The 19,126-nt window shown below is 46.1% G+C and overlaps 1 protein-coding gene across 1 annotated transcript in view; it reads left to right on the top strand.

The window, feature by feature from the left end:
• TRHR (thyrotropin releasing hormone receptor) overlaps positions 1–19,126 on the top strand; it is a 77,867-nt gene that overhangs the window by 10,824 nt on the left and 47,917 nt on the right. The window lies entirely within an intron of this gene.

Genomic DNA, 19,126 nt, shown 5'->3' with positions numbered 1-19,126 from the left:
ATTTTTGGGGTGAGACGGGACAAAGGGATGAGGATTGGGGAGAAGGTGAGTATCTGGAGCAGGGCAAGAATGCTAGTTGCTGCAGCCACCAATAGGAAGAGACGCACTTGTCAATACTGGGTTTCAGATTAGCAGAAGCACCCCAGGAGGCAGCGTCCTTTCTTTGTCCAATTAATTGAATTTGATGGCAGGATGTTCCACTTTTGTTCCATGCCTACAAGGGCCAGGCAGGGCATCAGTATAAACAACAGGCACCTTTGGAAAACTGTATTCTTCATGTGACTTTTCATGGGGAGAAACCGGGAGGGGAGAAGGGATAGGGGAAAAAACGTCTTTTTAACCATTCCTGGGTTTCCTACTCTTCTGGCTTGAGCAAAAGATGTGTTTGATGACCCAGTGAAAATAGGGAAGTTCTACAATACAGAAGGTAGAGAAGATACAGGAGTATCTTCCACTCTCCCTTGTTTGCTTCCCTCTCTCCCCAGGGACATAATTCACCTCTTCAGCCAAGAGGACAAGGACCTGGGGAAGACAAGTGGGGCAGAGCTATGGAGTGCAACAGCAGTTAGAGGCAGCAGTGTTGCTGGGCCGGCTGGCGCCTGGGGTGGGGGTCATCATCATGCCCTTTCATTATCATGCCACCCCTACATCCCATGCTTCCGGAATGGCTCTGATTTGGAATCAGGGAGGACAGGAGGGCCCAACAGCACTCCACTTGCCATTCCAAACACTCAGGCAGTAAGTGCTACACACACGCATGCAGAGACACCATGGAGAGCATAGCGCACTGGGCCAGCTACTCTACTGTTTAGAGCAGGGGTGTCAAACATGCTGGATGTGGCCCGCGGAAGTTTTTTATCCAGCCCTCTGACTCTCAGCTGCTGAGCAGTGCTGAGGTGTTACTGCTGTAAGGTCAGACCACATGAAAATTGGGCTCTCCCATATCTTGAAATATGATAAAGATTTGTGTATTTTCTCTTCTGTCATTTGCAGCGAATGAGCTCCTAAATGAGGAAAAAGTGCTTATTTTCGGTTATGACCTGTTTAATGACATCACTTCCTGCCTAATGACGTCACTTTCGGTCCTCGGTATGAAACGAGTTTGACACCCCTGGTTTACAGGGTGCCTGCAAAATGGAACTGCAAGTCAGTGGTATACCTGTTTTGCATGCAGATGCATCTCCAGGTAGGGCTTGGAAAGGCCCCAGCCTGAAACCCAGGAGGGGTGCTGTCTGTCAGTGTAGACAGTACTGAGCTAGATGGGGGCTTCGACTTTTCTCTTATCAGCATTATGAAAGCAAGATGCATGGCCCACAGGTGCTTCTTTCTGCTTAGTAAAGATAACTGATATGCCAACAGTATTTTTCCCCCCTTGATCTTCAGCCAACAAAGCTTCCAGAGCACCTTACATAAAATCAATGAAAAAATAAACCATCACAATAATAAAAAGGTGTGAGAGAGTGTTCGGCTTTGATGGTTTCATCTCCTCCGCCTTGAGTTCACAAGGGTGGTTCTGTTGGCCTCTGCAAGGGCAGAAAGGGTCTACCATGTGCACTAGTATGTATTATGCTGACTTTTGATGCAAAATGTTTTGATTCTCAGTCCAGTTTGAGTACATCTTGCTTGAGGCTATGCCGGTCTGGGGCTGTCTGTAGTGAGATAAGGCACTATCTGGGCACCCCACTTCAGGCACCTTGAGTTGCAGCATAGGAAATGATTCTACAATACTGGGTGTTTTTTTGTTTGTGTGTGTGTGTGTGTTTTTTAAGGAATAAATAACTTTTCAGTGTGGCCTCCAATCCAAAGAGCCTCGGGCATGGGGTGGGTTGCGTACTCACAGGGACCAAGCTCTGCCTGCAAGGTCTGTTTTGACAGGGTTGATTACTGGAGTGGAGACGGGAAAGATTTGGATCTCCCCAAACCCTTGCCCTTTGAACAGATTGTCAGCTTTTCCAACTAGCAACTTTATTCCAGTTTGCGATGCAAAAGCTCAGAGGAATGTTATTTTAAAAATGGTTTAATTATGCAGTGCTGTCAAGATTCTAAGCCACGAATGCAACCCAACCGTCTTTCAGCAGCCAGGCTCTTATCCTCTCTTCCAGGCTTCCCTCTAGGCTGTGCAGTGTTTTCGCCTGTGCATGTCAAATTCAATGGTAAATTCTCACAGAATGCAAGTGCCAGCCAATGCTGCATTGTTTTCTTCTAGTAGCCTGTGCAGCTAACACCTAATACCGTATTCTTTCCCTAATTACTTTTTGCTACCAAGCTTTTGATGCTGAGTTGGGTTGTCTTGCCATACCAAGACATCCTTAGGCTAGCAAGAGTCCTTTTTACAGAAAGGTTTTCCATTTTGTCTCCCATTCACATTGTCAGCTCTTCCCTTTGCTTCCTCGCCTTCTCAGAATGTATATACAATAGAACCTCTTTAAGTTGACCACCCAAAGGACTGGAGGAAATTGGTCAACACAGGGAGGTGGTCAACATATGGGGAAAAAGGCATTTAAATATTATCATGTTTAGCTCCCAGGACAACAAACGCAAGGCCAAGTTATTATTTAGATTGGATTTTTTAAAAGCTTTATTGCAAATATCAATGAGAATTGATCCTCTTGTGATGCTTACGAGTTATATAATCTATATCTATATCAAGAGACAGAGAATAAACAGCCAACAATCAGTGTTTTAAAAAACCCTGAAAATTCATAAGCTTAAAAAAAATTGCAAGTTAAAAAAAAAATACTTGGTTTCATAGCAGACCAATGCTCTCCCTTGCCAGCCCACAGCATATAGCATGTTACATAGCCCCAACAGCAAAAAAAACAAAACAACAACACTTTTTTACTTAGGCTGCCTGGCCTCCACTGGGTCTCCTCAGATTCACTAAATGCCAGAAGGTGTTTGATACGGTCCCTCACTAAAAGCTGTTGAGAAAACTCCAGAGTCAGGGAATAAGAGGACAGGTCCTTTCATTGATTGGGAACTGATTGAGGACCAGGAAACAGAGACTGGGTGTCAATGGGCAATTGACAAAAAATGTGGAGAGCGGTGGAAAGTGGAGTGCCCCAAGGATCTGTCCTGGGACTGGTGCTTTTCAACATCTTCATAAATGACCTGGAAAGAGGGATAAACAGGGAAGTGGACAAGTTTGTGGATGACACTAAACTTTTCTGAGTGTTGAAGACCAGAAGGGATTGTGAAGTGCTCCAGAAGGATCTCTCCAAACCGGGAGAATAAGCAGCAAAATAGCAGTTGTGTTTCAATATAAGTGTAAAGTAATGCACTGGTGATGGGAACCAAAGTGAAAATACAATGGCTTCATTATTTGCAAGCAACCTCATGTCCCTCACAACTTGGTACATGTCCAGGTACAATTGGCAGCCGGTGCAGGTCTGTCGGCTATGTGCAGTCTGTCTGTCTGTTGGCTATAAAAACCCTTTCGCACAGGCGCTAGCAGGCGTAGGGGAGGGATTGTCGCGTGGCTTCTTGCTTTTCCAAGATGGGACAAACCAGACAAAACACAGGCCCACAGTATCGTGTTCAGTGGGCAACTTACGGAGGGTAAATTAATACTCTGTGCAATGGTCGAAGTGGTCAAGATACAACTTACGGAGGTGGTCAATACAGAGATGTTGGTCTCCCATAGTACGAGGGTCGCCCAGAAAGTAATGCACCACATTTTTTTTCTTCAACAATTATTTATTGAGCACAATGAAACTTACACACAAGAAAGAATGATGTTTCTTCTACACTCCCTATTTTTCCACGTAATCTCCGTCCAGTTCTAAGGCCTTCCTCCAGCGAGACACAAGGGCATGTATGCCCTGTCGGTACCACTCCTTGTTCTGGTCACGAAGCCATTTCTGCACTGTGCGAATCACCTCTTCGTCATCCTCAAAATGTCTTCTGCGAATGGCATCCTTTAATGGCCCAAACAAGTGGAAGTCTGAGGGAGCTAGGTCAGGGCTGTAGGGTGGATGGGGTAACACAGTCCAACCCTGTTTAGTGATGTGTTCCAAAGTCCTCAAACTTGTGTGAGGCCGAGCGTTATCATGTTGAATCAAACATTCACCTGGGTTGTTATGGCGCCGAAGTCGCTGGAAGCGCTTCTTGAGTTTCGTTAATGTCTTCACATAAGCTTCAGAATTAATAGTGCTGCCTCTTGGCATCACATCGATGAGTATGATGCTCTCACAGTCCCAAAACACAGTGATCATGACCTTACTGGCGGAAGCAGTTGCTTTGAATTTTTTCTTCTGTGGAGATTGAGGATGACGCCATTCCATCGACTGTCGTTTTGTTTCGGGCTCAAAATGGTGAACCCAGGTTTCATCATCTGTCACAATCCTGGACAAGAACGCTTCCCCCTCATCTTCAAAACGTTTCAGCAACTCAGAAGAAATGTTTTTCTGAGAGATTTGTGGTCCACTGTAAGACAGCGCGGAACCCATCGTGCACACACTTTTGAGTAATCAAGAGCATGGATGATTGCATCCACACTTCCTTTGCTGATTGACAGCTTCAGCGCCAACTGCCTAGTCGTTATGCGTTGGTCCTTGCGAATGAGCGCATCAGCAAGCTGCGTCTTGTCAGGTGTGACAGCCGTGGATGGCCGCCCCGAACGCTGCAAATCTTGGAGCTCTGCCGAACCGCCTTCTAATGGCCTCACCCTCTGTGCCCAGCGACTAACCGTACTTCTGTTGACTGCAGATTCTCCATAAACTGTACACAAATGTTTGTGAATGTTCCCAACAGTTTCTTTCTCTGCAGTGAGAAATTCAATGACGACACGCTGCTTGTAACGTACATCACTTACAGACGCCATTTCGAAACACTGTTGCAGCTACGCTATCTGTCTGAAGAAACCAAAAATTTGTGTGCGCACTCCTGAAAATTCAAATAATGTATATCTAAAGTTTCGCATTCGTACCATTACTGTAGGCTGAGAAAAAAGAAGTGGTGCATTACTTTCTGGGCGACCCTCGTATATATGCAGTGTCTGTCCATACTGTGAAAATTAGGCCAACTTAAGGAGGTGGTCAGTATAGAGAGGTGGTCAACTTTGGAGGTTCTACTGTATTTTGGTTCAGTCATGCACAACAACAACATGCACATTACCTTTCGGGGAGGGGGGGTCAGCAAGCTCCTAACAATGCTGCGTTAATTAACTCTAAGTTAACTAATTCCATCCCTGAAGCTTTTAATTATTATGGAACTTTGTCAGGTGCCTTGAGCATTTGCTTTGGCATGGAAAAGGTGGGGTTTAAACAAACAAACAAACAAACATAAGAATGAGGGGTTTGAAGCAGATGTTGAACAAGGACGTGGAGTGTGGGGGTGGCAGGTGAAGCAGAACCACCCCATCGTGGTCCATGGAAAAGCATTGCAGCTGCTCCGCCTGCTTACACCCAAGGAGGCTCTTCTTACACCTGAGAAAGCAGGTGGTAAGCAGGTGGGGCAGCTGCGGTGCTTTTCCATGGACTACAATGGGGTGGTTCTGCTTCACCCGCTACACCCACACTGCACTACCTTGATGTTGAAAGTGGAAGAAAGCTAGCACACAGAGGTTTAAGAGGAGAGGTGACCTGGTTGTGCAAATGAGACAGATGGGGGAAAATCTGACAGTCCAATCCTATCTATCACCACCACCCCAAAAGGTGACCTCTGCCTCCTATGTTGGGGCAGTTCAGGAGGTAAGGGAACCTGGGGGTAAGGGAACCTACTCCACAACAGGGAGGGGTCTACTTAGACTTGTGACAGCTGAATAATTGGCACGGGTCCAACTGGACACATGCTGCAAGTTCAAGTCTGGGAAGGCAGTGCTGGTAACTGCCAATCCTGCCAATCCAACCCCTTCCTGGGTCCAATCCACCTATCCCTACCCACCTCTGCCCTAGTTCTGCTGTTACACTACCACCTCCTGCCTCTCCCACTGACCTTCATTGGTGAGCAGCTGGGATGACACTCCTGGGAGTCACTGACTTGTGCTCTGAGTGCCTTTTGCAAATGGCTCTGTCTGCTATTCTGCAGTCAGCGTCAGTGGAAGAGAAGACCCAAGGATGTGCAGTAGGTATACGATGGGGCTCTGAGACAGTCACAGATAGGAATGATGTTCCTTTTCAGTGCCAGTCCTAGCCCCACACAACCCTACACTGAGCTCTCTCTCTCTCCACGGTGCCCTTGTCCATCCCTGGTGGCGCATTGGGAGTTACTACAGCTGCTGGTCTGAGAATTTGGGGATTGTCCCAGTGGCCACCCCAACATCATCCTTTGCATCATACTAAGCCCCTGTGTGCCAGTAGCCCATGAAGGAATGGAAACTGGCCTTCTCTCCAATTTGCACTTCTGAGTTCAGCAGCCAGTCAGTGCTTATGACTTGATCAGATATGAGACCCGCTGAACAATGTTGCACTTAAGAAGGAATTTAACAGCTGAAATGGCAACACTGACTAACATCAATGAGATGGTAATGCAGCATCCTGGTAAACCAGCCTTTTGAAGCTTGGCAGATCAAAGCCTCCCTGGCCTCATTCAGAAGTCAAGGCAACAAGCTGAATGCAAATTCCATGTTGCAACATATTTCAGTATTTTATGATCATTCCAGCAGAGGCCATGCAAGAAATTTAATGACACACTGGCGGCATTCTACTGCCTTGCTTCACTGGGTGGTGTTCCATTTAATGATACACTGCAAAGAGGTAACAAGCCCCCCTTGTAGAGCTTGATACCTGAAGGTGCTTGCTGTATGGCCATTGGTGGTCTGTTGCTGATCCTAAAAGCTGGCAAGCAGTCCATACTGTCCTGCTGCTCTGCCAACTATGGCTACTGGGCAAAGAAGATTGAAGGGATGATGTCGAATTTAGCCGGAAGAGTAAAACTATCTGAGATGAACACTTGCTGATAAGGGTTGCTAAAAGGCTTCTCGCTGTTAAAGTAACTCCCAGGATATTGGTGGGCAGGTGATGCTTTGAGGCTAATAAGGAGCAGCATGACCAGAACAGTGTCTGATGCTATCTTGAGTTCTCCGTCTCTGTGCTACCCTCCCCCCCAAAAAAACCTAGTTACTGTGTTTCTTGCATGCTGTTGTCAAACTTGGAAGTACTGTATAATGCTTCCAAAATGCTCATGCAGTCCCTGGAAGAAGAAGAAGAAGAGGAAGAAGAGGAGGAGGAGGAGGAGGAGGAGGAGGAGGAGGCATCACTGGGAGGGGTGCAGACCACACCAGGTGGCGCACTTGGGGGGACAGAGCCTTGTCTGCATTTGGCTGGAAAGCAGCACTCTCACAGCAGCTTGATAACATTAGGAATAAGTGCTAACCCCGGAGGCTCTTTTGCAAATTCAGAAACCCAGTGGCATTGCTAGGAGGGTGCAGGGGATGCAGACCGCACTAGGTGACACACTTGGGAGGGGTGACACCACTACTGGCAAAAATGATAAAAACTTGGTATTTTTTGAATAATACCATCATGTTAGACATCATTTGATGTGTAATTTAATGCAGAATGCAATGAAACAAACCAGGTTGAAATATCTGTCTTCTATCAAAACGTATAGCCAAATAACCAGAAAAGGAAAACCCTTCTGTAACAAAAAGGGGATTTTCTTAAAACTGACCAATGAGACTGATTGTTCCAAGAGCCAATGAGGTGTTGTTATGACAGCACATGGAACCAATAAGGTGTTAGTATGAGTCATTTCTATGCATCAGAGCAAATACTAGAAGTCTTATTAATTGTGTGAGTGTCATCAGGTTAGCCACTGGTGTTTGGTGGGTTACTGATTTGTTGGGTGACTTGCACTGTTATATATTAAAATAAATAAATTTAATGGGGATTACACCAATGCTAGTGATGCCACTGCATTTAGGTTCTGCGTATGATATTGTGATTTACTCTTTATGGTCTGGTATGGGAGGAGGTTCAACATGGGGTGACACAATGAGCTTTCGCACCAGATGATGCAAACCCTAGTTATGTCTCTGAGTTCCACACTTCTGGGTTTAACCATAGTATGCAAGAAATACAGTAAGGAGAGGAAATATCTTTCTCCAGTGAGTGGGAAACAGATCATTGCAACTTGCTCAGCAGTGGGTTGAATGGAGGTGTAGGTAACAGGCTCAGGGTTAAAAGCACCCCAAATTCACCCTCTCCTTGGACCATTTGCAATTTGCCACTGAAGCAACCAGTATCAGGTGACATTATGGCTGGGCCAGCAGTTGGTCTAATCATATTGAAATGTGTACTTGCTCCTTGCTTGATGTTTAGCTTTTGTGTCTGTAAATAGTTTCTCATAAAAATCATAATAAGAGCCACAATCCTATATTGATTAACCTGGGAATGAGCACTATGGGTCACAGAGAAAGTACTGTTTACTTGAAAGTAAACTTTTGCAGCACTGGCTTTGTAGCTCAATAAAGATTCTCCCTAGAACCTCCTCCTGATCAGAGAAATGGGAAATCACCGGCCTACTAATAAAGTCCATTATGAAATGTTTGAAAGCCATTCTGCATCCTTTTGCATTACTATCCAGTGTCACTGTATGATCAATAGAGCTGTGGAGCAGATAGAATGATGCATTCAGGAACAAAGTATCTCCCTAATGATGTTGTGATGAAGTCTGGGCTCTGTTAGAGTCAGATGGAGTTTTCATTACTCCATTTAGCATCTGCAGTGGCTTTAAAAAATGTGGCCAATTTCTGAAGAAATAAATATACTGTGCCCCAAGCAGTGGCGTAGCTAGGGCATTTGATACCTGGGGTAGACAATTTTTAACACCCCCTTGCTCCACTGCAGGAAGAGGGGAGGGAGAAAGCCATGTCCCCCCCCTCTCTCTCTCACACACACACACGCACCGAGCAAGGTGCTCGACAGCAGAAAGGGGAGGGAAAATGCTATGTGTCTGTAACAGCTAGTGTAGATGCAATGGACTGAGCAGGTACTGCTAGGAGTGGTGGCAGCTGCAGCTCCAGCTATCCTCACAGTAGGAGGCTTCCATGGGAAGATTCCCATGGGAAGATTCCATGTGCAAGGGGGTGAATCACAGAGAACTCCTTCCTCAGGAAACCAGGAAGGCTTACCCTGCTTGATGTCCCACGTAGGACAAGAGCTGGGACTGGTGCTAAGCTCTGCATGGACTTGAGCGAGGGCTGGTGAGGCACAAAATAAGCACGTGACACTGACATCCCCTTAGCACCCCCTTATGGCTGGCACCCAGGGTGTACTGCCCCCCCAGTTGCTATATTATTAATCCCAAGTAGTGTTGTTGTGGTATTTGGATATATATGCATTTCGTCCTTTGTGTTCTTAGACACATAATCTAAGATCCACAATGATCCACTTTTAGATCTCATACTCCTTTGCGTGGGACTTATGCACATTTAGGTCGCCCCATCCTCTCAAATGGGAAAAATGAAATGCTTTACTTTGGATGGATCGCACCTTATGTTGGTTGAACACCTGAACAGTGCAATCTCTACTTGTTCTGAAGTCTCACTGAATGTGTTTAAGCTTGCAACTTTGATCAGGTCTGAGGGAGGAGGAGAAATGAAGCATATATTTCAAGAAGATCAGAATAAATGCTGGCATTTAGCATGCCTGAGATATGGACAAAGCAGACATTCAAATATATTGCTGTTTTTGACAAGTTTGGGGGTTGTGGATAGGAAACTATGGGGACTTCAAAGGATGTCATATTTACAAAGATGAATTGTATTTTATGTCATTTAAAATGGTTGGATAAGGTTGTTTTAAAAAGCAAATAGATAAAATCCATAACAATGAAATCGCTTATTTTATTTGGAAAAAATAATTTAGGAGGCAGCTAACATAAGATAAAGTCCCACAGTGATCTACATAAGCACATTTTTTTTAAAAAAGCAGCACCAAATTGGATGGTGAGGTAAAGAAAACAGTATTGTCAAACTTGAAAACAGAAAAGAAAAGAGAGAGGGAGCCAGTGTCATAGCTAGAGAGGGTGCAAAGCACTAAGTTTTGCAAGGAGCCTCACTGCAGTGTGCAAGCAGCCCCTTCCCCTCCCCTTTTGCTCCCACCACCCGAAATGGCTCTGAAGGAGAGCATATGCCAGTCCTACCTTGCGCTTCTCCGGTTCGTTGACGGCCCTGAGCACTGTGCCACTGATTTGCAACTCACAGAGGAATGAGCAAGGCAAATAGCTCTCCTGATGTCAGTGCTCCATTAAGAAACAGGTGAAGCAAATCAGACCTTAAATTAACCTTTGCCAGTTAGCCAGTCTGTTTTATTTCCAGGAAGTTGTGTTAACTTCCTTTGGAGGTTAAAGAGGGCTTTGGAGACCAACACAGACTACACAGCAGACAACCCTGTTCTAGTGTCAGTATCAGGGCTGATGGCGATAGGGGTGGAGGATCACGTATCACATATACGTGCAATCTGCCGCATACCTGCTGTGCAGTTTGGAGAGAACAGAGTTATCCTTAAGTTCACCTGAGACAGCCACAGGGTGCAATCCTAGTTCCTTATGTCAGTGCTTTCCAGCACTTTCCAGGTCCCTTCCAACTCTATGATTCTGTGATTCTATGAAAAACAGAGGTTGGATGGAAGCTAATTGAAAGAGCCAGCCTAGGGTTAAGGCACATTTTGGGGTACAGAGCAGCCAGTTGGGGGTAAAACCTGTTGCCCCTTGCAGAAGTGTGCTGCTACCTAATTCTATTGCATTGCTCAACCTGTATACCGTTACCCCCTATATCTGCGGACTCAGTTGTCGCAGTTTCACTTCTCCGTGGTTCACCAATTCCCCTCCCTGTTGCGCTCAGGACGCATCTGTTTTGGTTTCATTGCTGACTCCTGTGCTGCCTGCGCCCCACTTCTGCTGTCACTGCTGCCAGAGAGGGTAGTGTTTGCAGCCCTCCGAACTGCTTCCTCTTCCCTCTTCCTCGTTAGCGCTTGCCCTCCATTTGCAAGTGCTACCAAGTAAGCACGAAAAGGAAGAAGTTTGAAGAGCTTGCAGGAGCAATAGTAAGTACAGGGTTCACTGCCATCTGCTGTTTCAGGTATCCACGGTAGCAGCAGGAACATATCCTCACAGCTAAAGGGGGACGACTGTTTTTTTAAATAAAGCAAACATTATAAAGACACCATTAGTGATCTCTATTCCCAAGGAGACGTGAACCCAGATTGTACTGTAACCCTGAAACTTCTCACCACTCAGGGAAAGGGGGTTTGTTATGTGCTTAGGGCATTTTCACAAGTGATATTAACTAAGAATGCCTTTTAGGTCCAAATCCTAACCAGCTTTCCAGCACTGACGCAGCTGTGCCGGTGGGGCACGTGTGGTATCCTGCAGTTGGGGGGCAGTCAAGGTTGCCTCTGCAAGGTAAGGGAGTTTTTGTTTCAGGGCTGCATTGCCCAGACCTCAGTGCTAGAAAGTTGGTTAGGGTTGTGCCCTTAGGGCGCAATCCTAACCAATTTTCCAGCGCTGGCATAGCTGTGCCAGTGGGGCATGTGCTGCATCCTGCAGTTGGGGAGCAGTGACTGAGGCCTCCTCAAGGCAAGGCAATGTTTGTTCCCTTACCTCAGAACTGTATTGCCCTTATGCCAGTGCTGGAAAGTTGGTTAGGATTGCAGCCTTAGTCTTACATAAGGAGCTACGCTCAAACCCATTTCAGGCCAATGTGGCTGAAGGGAAAAGTCAACCCCTAGTAACTCACAGCATGTGCTGCAAGGCTCTTGTGCGCCCATCACCACATTGTCAATTTTGGCACTCGTGGCAACTTCCCTCGATGGAAATAGCAGCTTTGGGGGAGCATGATTATCATCAGAACCACAGCACGGGTGCCAAGGTTAAAAACTCTTCCGCCTCCCCCAATGCTGATCCTGGGGCCCCCATAGCTACTATTTAAAGTACAAAATAAAAATAAAGCCCAAGGTCAGACTACGTGCTTAATATGTTGTCTGAGCTTTGGTATTACCTTCCACACAACACTTGCTATCATAAATTTATCAGATGGAGGAAATTAAAGAAGTCGCTCTCTGCCATCCATAACTGAGAGCAGAGCCTTGGTGAAGCGTTCTGAATACAGATTCATTGAAATGAGGATGCCGGGGCCTGGGGATGACCTGAAATGGCTAAATTCCCCTAAACAGATGTGGAAAGACTGACTGTTACCCATCCATGGAGCCCTTCACAAGGAGAAGGAGCTGCAATGAGGAATGGAGACATGTCTATGGACCAGCCAACTAAAACTGTAACATGCAAACCAAGTCTAACAGCCCAACCCTAATCCGGCAACCACTGGTTGGACGGGTGTGTGCGCAGTTGCAAATGTGCTGTAAGGCACACTGCGGCAGTGCAAAGGATCCTGACACCAGTGGAAAGGCCTGTGCTGCCCCTGCTGGCATCAGTCCCTGAAAAGGGGCTGCTTGAACCTGTGCTAGCAATTTTGCTGGTACAAGCCTGAGTAACCCCAATCAATCTGCTGGGGCTTACTCTGAGACATACAAAATTATGCAGGGGATGGACAGAGTGGATAGGGAGATGCTCTTTACACTCTCACATAACACCAGAACCAGGGGACATCCACTAAAATTGAGCGTAGGGAGAGTTAGGACAGACAAGAGAAAATATTTCTTTACTCAGCGTGTGGTTGGTCTGTGGAACTCCTTGCCACAGGATGTGGTGACGGCATCTGGCCTGGACGCCTTTAAAAGGGGATTGGACATGTTTCTGGAGGAAAAATCCATTACGGGGTACAAGCCATGATGTGTATGCGCAACCTCCTGATTTTAGAAATGGGCCATGTCAGAATGCCAGATGCAAGGGAGGGCACCAGGATGAGGTCTCTTGTTATCTGGTGTGCTCCCTGGGGCATTTGGTGGGCTGCTGTGAGATACAGGAAGCTGGACTAGATGGGCCTATGGCTTGATCCAGTGGAGCTGTTCTTATGGGGTAGTGGTGGACTTCCCCAGCCCCACGCTTGGGGCAAATGTCCGTGATGGTGTTCTCCCACGAAATGCTGTCGCCCCCCATGTGCAAACCCCCCCCTGCACTCACCACCACAGAACGGAGCCTTGCGTGACTCCACGACAAACTGGGGAAGGTTTCCACATGGTCCTAGAGGCGTGCAGGGCTTCACACCCGGGCCATTTGCCCCTTTCAGTTGATGACAGGTCTGCTACTGCTCTGGGGAAAGGGGATATTTGTCTCCCTTCTTTGGGGAGACCCCCAGCAGCCTCTATTCTTACTCTGGGTGCAGTGGAGGATGCACCAGCACCACTGCATCACAGCACAGGAGTTTTGTCAGGATTGGGCTGCCAGCTAGAGGATCACTGTGCTTGGAGTTCCCATTATCTCCCCCCCCCCCCCCAAAAAAAGATCAAACCTAGCAACCAACTGTATGCAAAAACCTTCCACTCCACTGATCTGGCTGCAGTATTCTTTACTGCTAACCGTAACCTAGCTAATACGGAAGGAGTTTTATTGAAAGAGACAGTGCTACCACAGTAAAGGTCAATATTTTTTGTCTGTACTTGAATGAACAAAGGAAACCCAAGTGAGCCATCCTTGAATGCCTTGCCCATATCCCATGGGGGGAGTATAATAGGTATTGTATTAGCAAACCCTTTGGATGCTGGGATGCTCATAATACAAATGCTTTTTCAAAATGCTACCATTGGTGATTAACTGGGCAATGTGAAGTCTTTAGCAGTGTGATGCTGAACAAGAAAAGTGGAGTGCTTCTCTAATGCAGAGTTGTTTAATAAGGAGGGTTCAACCTTATTCTTGCCTGCCACAGTAAGTATGCAATTGAAGAGCAGTTGTGAACAGACCATTTAGCTAATTGGGAATATTGTACACATCTGTGTAGCCTCAGATCCATCACAAATAGCACTTGTAGTAGGAAGAGGGCCACTTCAAGTGAGAAAAACAGGAAAAGAAAAGCTGTCTCTCCCCGAACTGTTGCTCCCAGATTGAAATACTAAGAGCCCTTTAATAAGATCTTTTCAAAACACTTTCCGAACAAAAGATTCTGAGATGATTGAATTTTGGAGTGTTTTTTAATGCAACCGGGTCCATAGAGCAAATCATTTTCGTTTTGGAAAGAGCACTAATGAGCGTAGGGGTTAAAGGAACGCATTGGAAACTCTTCAACAGTATTTTTCATTTCCCTTACTAAGAATAGTTTACACACTGACATGCAAAAGGATGGGAAGAACAGGAGCCATGTTACAAGTCACACAAATGATGGATTTGGTGTTCTCCAGAGTCCTATAGAGCCAGATGCTGTCCATGAACCCATGAACCACACATGATGGCTTTTGGGGTGCTTGACAACTAGCAGCCCCCAAACCAATTTAACTGGCGGTTTATATTGGTCACATTGTGCAGGTCTATTTGAAAGGTTTTGGAAGCTTCATGTGAATCCCTAGCCCAGTGGTTTTCAACTGGTGTGCTATAGCACATCAGTGTGCAGTGAAAGGTCCACAGGTGTGCCACGAGTGTTTGGAGTGTGGTGGTTGAAAATTGCTGAAGAACTCTTCTGGGTTCTGCGGCTCTTTTTCTAGGGCAACTGTCTGTAGTAACAGTGTAGTAACTGGAGTAACCGAGAGGAAGTAACAGTAACAGTACCGTAGTAACAGTAGAGGAAGAGGGATAGACAATTGCCCTAGAAACTAAGCCACAGAACCCAGAAGAGTTTCTCAGAAGCCGAATATGACATCACAAGCGGTGAAGCCCAAATGCATATGTGAGAAGAAAAATGTTGAAAATTGCTGCCCTAGACATATTGAATATTCTGAGAACACAGACAAGCCTAAGTAGTGCACCATTCCAGAGGCTCTAAAAAGTGAGTGAGTGAGTGAGTGAGTGAGTGAGTGCTCAAACCAGGGCTTTCAACAGCCATCCTAGATACTTTACTCCCTGTGCCATTATCTTTGCTGCACTGCAGCAAGGGTTCTGATGCTTCTCTGCCCAGCCAGACCAGATGATGTAGAGCAGGGGTGCCCAAACCCTGGCCCTGGGGCCACTTGCGGCCCTCGGAGACTCCCAATGTGGCCCTCAGGGACACCCCAATCCCCAATGAGCCTCTGGCCCTCCAGAAATTTGCTGGAGCCTGCACTGGCCCAATGCAACTGCTCTCAGAGTGAGGGTGACTGTTTGACCTCTTATGTTAGCTGTAGAATGAGGGCTCCCTCCACTGCTTGCTTTTTCACATCTGTGATGCAATAGCGGCAACAAAGAAAAGGCCAGCCTTGCTTTGTGCAAGGCCTTTTATAAATTTATACAAATTTTAAATGTAAATTAATTATTTTGTTCTCCGGCCCCTGACACAGTGTCAGAGAGATGATGTGGCCCTCCTGATGAAAACTTTGGACACCCCTGATGTAGAAAATCAATACCTTTGGGGCCTTACTGACCCTATATATCTGTCGCCTCAAGGTGCGGTCCTTGGTTCCTTCACTTGCCTTTCCACACCTTGTCTCCTCCCCATCCCCACCTTCTTCATGATCCCAAACACTATTAATGCCAATTAGAGCCTCTCAGTCTTATGGTAGATCCAGGAGGCCATTTGGGGGGGACCATGGCATGAGGAAAAAGGTTAAAATACCTCCAGTATGCTTTTCAATATTTCTAATGCTTCTGCTAAAATTCAGGGGTGGGCAAACTTTCAGTTTTAGGGATCCTGGACCTTTAACAATTGTGTAGGAGAGAGAATTTCAGCAGGTGCAGCTTGTCATCTGTGCATGCTAAATGAAGTGGTAAGCCTTCTGAATAATTAAGGCTGTCCCTAAATAGTCATCCTTCAGAGATATGGAGACTTTTCAACAGATTCTGCCTCTGCCTCCTATCAGGGCTGACCAACATTTTTCTTTACTACTCATGGAACTTCCAGGATCCTACTCCTGACCCCCATGTTTTCTTATGACATTGCACATTCCTTATGTACAATTAGCCATAGCAAAGCCTCTCTCTCCCCGCCCCAATGCCCTTCCTCCATTGTGACTCTACCTCACCTCCACTGCCTTAAGATGACGCCTACATGCTCCACAGTGGTGTTGCTAGTGGGGTGCGGGGTGTGTGGGCCGCACTGGGTGATGCGCAAGGGGGCGGGGCGATGCGCCCTTGGGGGGTGACGAGCTAAAATTGCTGTGGTTTATATATAATCCCCATCATATTATATACTGTTGGATGTGGAATTTTGAGCAAATGCAATGCAAAAAACCAGAAGGAAATATCTCCTTTATATCAAAGGTTATGGTCAAAAAACTGGAGAACAAAAAATGCATGGATACCTATGGAAAGTGAAAGTGAGCCGTATCAGCCGTATCATGCGTTTACTCGCTAGTAGGCGAACTTGCCTTAGTCCTTCAGAAAGGGCAGGCTGAGAGGAATCTAATGACACCAAAATGGTCCTGATCCAATGAATGCAGCCCCCAAAAACACCTGAGAAGGAAATCCCTCCCTCCAAGCAGATGAGTGCATTGAGCCCTATGGAAAGCGAAAGTAAGCCTCACAGTTGAGTTTACTCATGTGTAAGCAAACGTGCCTTGGCTGGTGTGGAAGGTGAAGCAGAGTGCAAAGTTACCAGAATGGTCCTGATCCTATGCACCTGGAGCTAAACAAGTGCTCCAGAAGGCCCCCACCCCACACACACACACACTAAAAAGGATCAAAACAGAGGCTTCAGCTGATAAGGTGAAGTTTTTGAGACTTGCAAAGCCAGGTGGATCCTGACAGTGATCTGGTTTAAAGAGATGTTCTTAAATTGAACTGGGCACCGGGTAGGGTTGAAAACCTTACTGGTTTTGGAGGAGGGTGTTATTGCAGGAAGGCTACAGAGGAAATTCACTTGGTGGAACAGGGCTGGCTTCTGCTTGTTTAATTATTTGTTTTACTTTAATTATTTATACTTATTTATTTTAATTTGCCTGTCACTTCCACCATGACATCACTTCTGGTGGGTCTTGGACAGATTGTCATTCTAAAAAGTGGGTCCCAGTGCTAAACGTTTGAGAACTGCTGCAATAAAGTGTTAGTAAGTTGACACCCTTGGGGTGTGTGTGACACCACTAGTGACCAAAATCACTAAAATCATGATTTGGAAGAATAATACCATCATGTTATATATCAATCAATCTGCAATTTCATACAGAATGTGTTCTATCTTTGTTCCATCAAAAGGTACAGCCAAAAAACCAGTGGGGCGGAGTGATGGTACATCACCATGCCCACCACCTGGGGTATTGTCCTGCCCACTGCATGGGGTGTGTGTGTGATGCACTGGCATCCTGCACCGAGTGGTGCAAACCCTAGTGACGCCACTAATGCTCCATGTCAAAATAAGGGCATTAAAGCAGGGAGGGGCTGGCAAGGAGCCTCCCTTTCCCCAAACCATATGAATGTCGATTCCTTGGCCTACAGAGGGAAATTCCTGAAGCCTCCTGCCTTGATCCATGTCTCCTTCAGAGATGTTGTCATGAGTCAACCTGCCCTTTGACTGGTTGGTCAGAAGTCTGCACACAGGACTCAGGCATGGAGGCCCATATGCGCACACCCAGAAAGATTGAAAATGCGAGTCCATGTTCATGCCCGAAATAATCCTATTGATTGAAACAAGATGCATAATTCTTCCCAGCTGGGGGAAGTCTCTTTTCGGGCCTCCCTCTCCCAGATCAGAACTCCTCTCTTTGTTCTTCAGAACCCAGCATAGAGGAGCAGGTGTTAAACATAGAGAAGAGGTGTTAAAAAAATTTTCTACCCCGGATGTCAAATGCACTAGCTTCACCACTGCCCAACAGCACCCTTTCCTCTTGAAGAGAACACAGTGTCCTACAGTCTCCGATTGCCCCTTCAGAAATGCACTTCTCTGCCAATTAGTTTCAAAGCATTGCCATTAACTTCAGCTGGCTTCCTCTGCAATGAGCTGAGGATAATAGCCTTTGGCCTGATCACAACAGACAATAGAACAAGACTGTGCTTATTTCTTTTTTCATTTATCTACCTTTATACCATGTAATAATTCCATCACAAAACCCCATTTGCTGCTGTCAAACTAGTGGCTGGCTCTTCCATCCTCGATAAAATGGAGCACTTTTAATTCAGTGCAGGTGAATCAGTGTGTAACTACATCCAATTAAAATGATTTCTCTTATTCCCTGGACCGGCCTTCAATACAGAATGTGCTAAGATCAAGAGAGTCTTCAATTGCCTTTGATTGGTTAGTGCCAAGTGACTCCCAAAGTCTATGACTAAGAACTTCTAGCAAGCAAAAGGTTCTGGAATAAACTGTATCTATTACCCTATCTTTGAAGATCCAAGTGGCTGCAACAGACTTGTTAGCTAACTTATGATGACAGTAAAACAACTGTAGTGATTCAGAAGCAGCAGAATGCATTCTTTTTTACCCCCATAAATTAAATGCCGCAGTGATGGTGATGATGATGATGATGATGATGATTATAGGGTGCAGTCAATCAGATGCTTAGGGTGGGTTTTTTGGTTCTCACTACTTCGAACTCTACCCAAGAATTTAAGAATTGATGAACTATTGTCATATAATATTTGATGTTCCTAGTAGCAGTGGCAGACCTCCCATTTAGTCAATGGGGCAAATGCCCTGAGTGCAGAGCCTTGCACACCTTTAGGACCCCATGGAAACCACTCTATGGCTCCCTTCGGGGTCAGAAACTGTGCTTCAGGTTTTCCGGAAGCTTGGATTAAGCGTTGGGGAATTTTAGAGAGACTTCCCCGACGTGTCCTGGAGTCGCGTAAGGTTCCGTGAGCTCTAGGTAAGTCGGGGGGGGGATTTGCATGCAGGTTGATGGTGACATCCCATGGGGGCACCATCATGGACCTTTGCGTGGCTGGAGGCAGGGCTGGGGAGGTTCGCCACTGCCTAGTAGAGTGGTTCACTGCAGTTGTTCATCTGCTGCCTAGCTTGAGATCTTGCTAGAATAGCATAATATCTTGTGAGAATAATGCAATATTCTCATGCGATTGTGCAATAATAGATGGGAAGGCCATGTGGTGCAGTGCAATGTCCCTATGAGGGCGAATGGCGCCATGGCTTCAGTGAGTTTGGGAACCACTGTCTTAAGGGCTTTGGGGACTGCATCAATTGCACCAGTGACAGTAGGGGTGGTTTTTTCTATCCCCA

Source organism: Tiliqua scincoides, chromosome 4, assembly GCF_035046505.1.
Source record: "Tiliqua scincoides isolate rTilSci1 chromosome 4, rTilSci1.hap2, whole genome shotgun sequence".
Classification (NCBI taxonomy): domain Eukaryota; kingdom Metazoa; phylum Chordata; class Lepidosauria; order Squamata; family Scincidae; genus Tiliqua; species Tiliqua scincoides.
The sequence above is the reverse complement of the archived record's forward strand: the minus strand, read 5'-3'. Positions and strand labels throughout refer to the sequence as shown.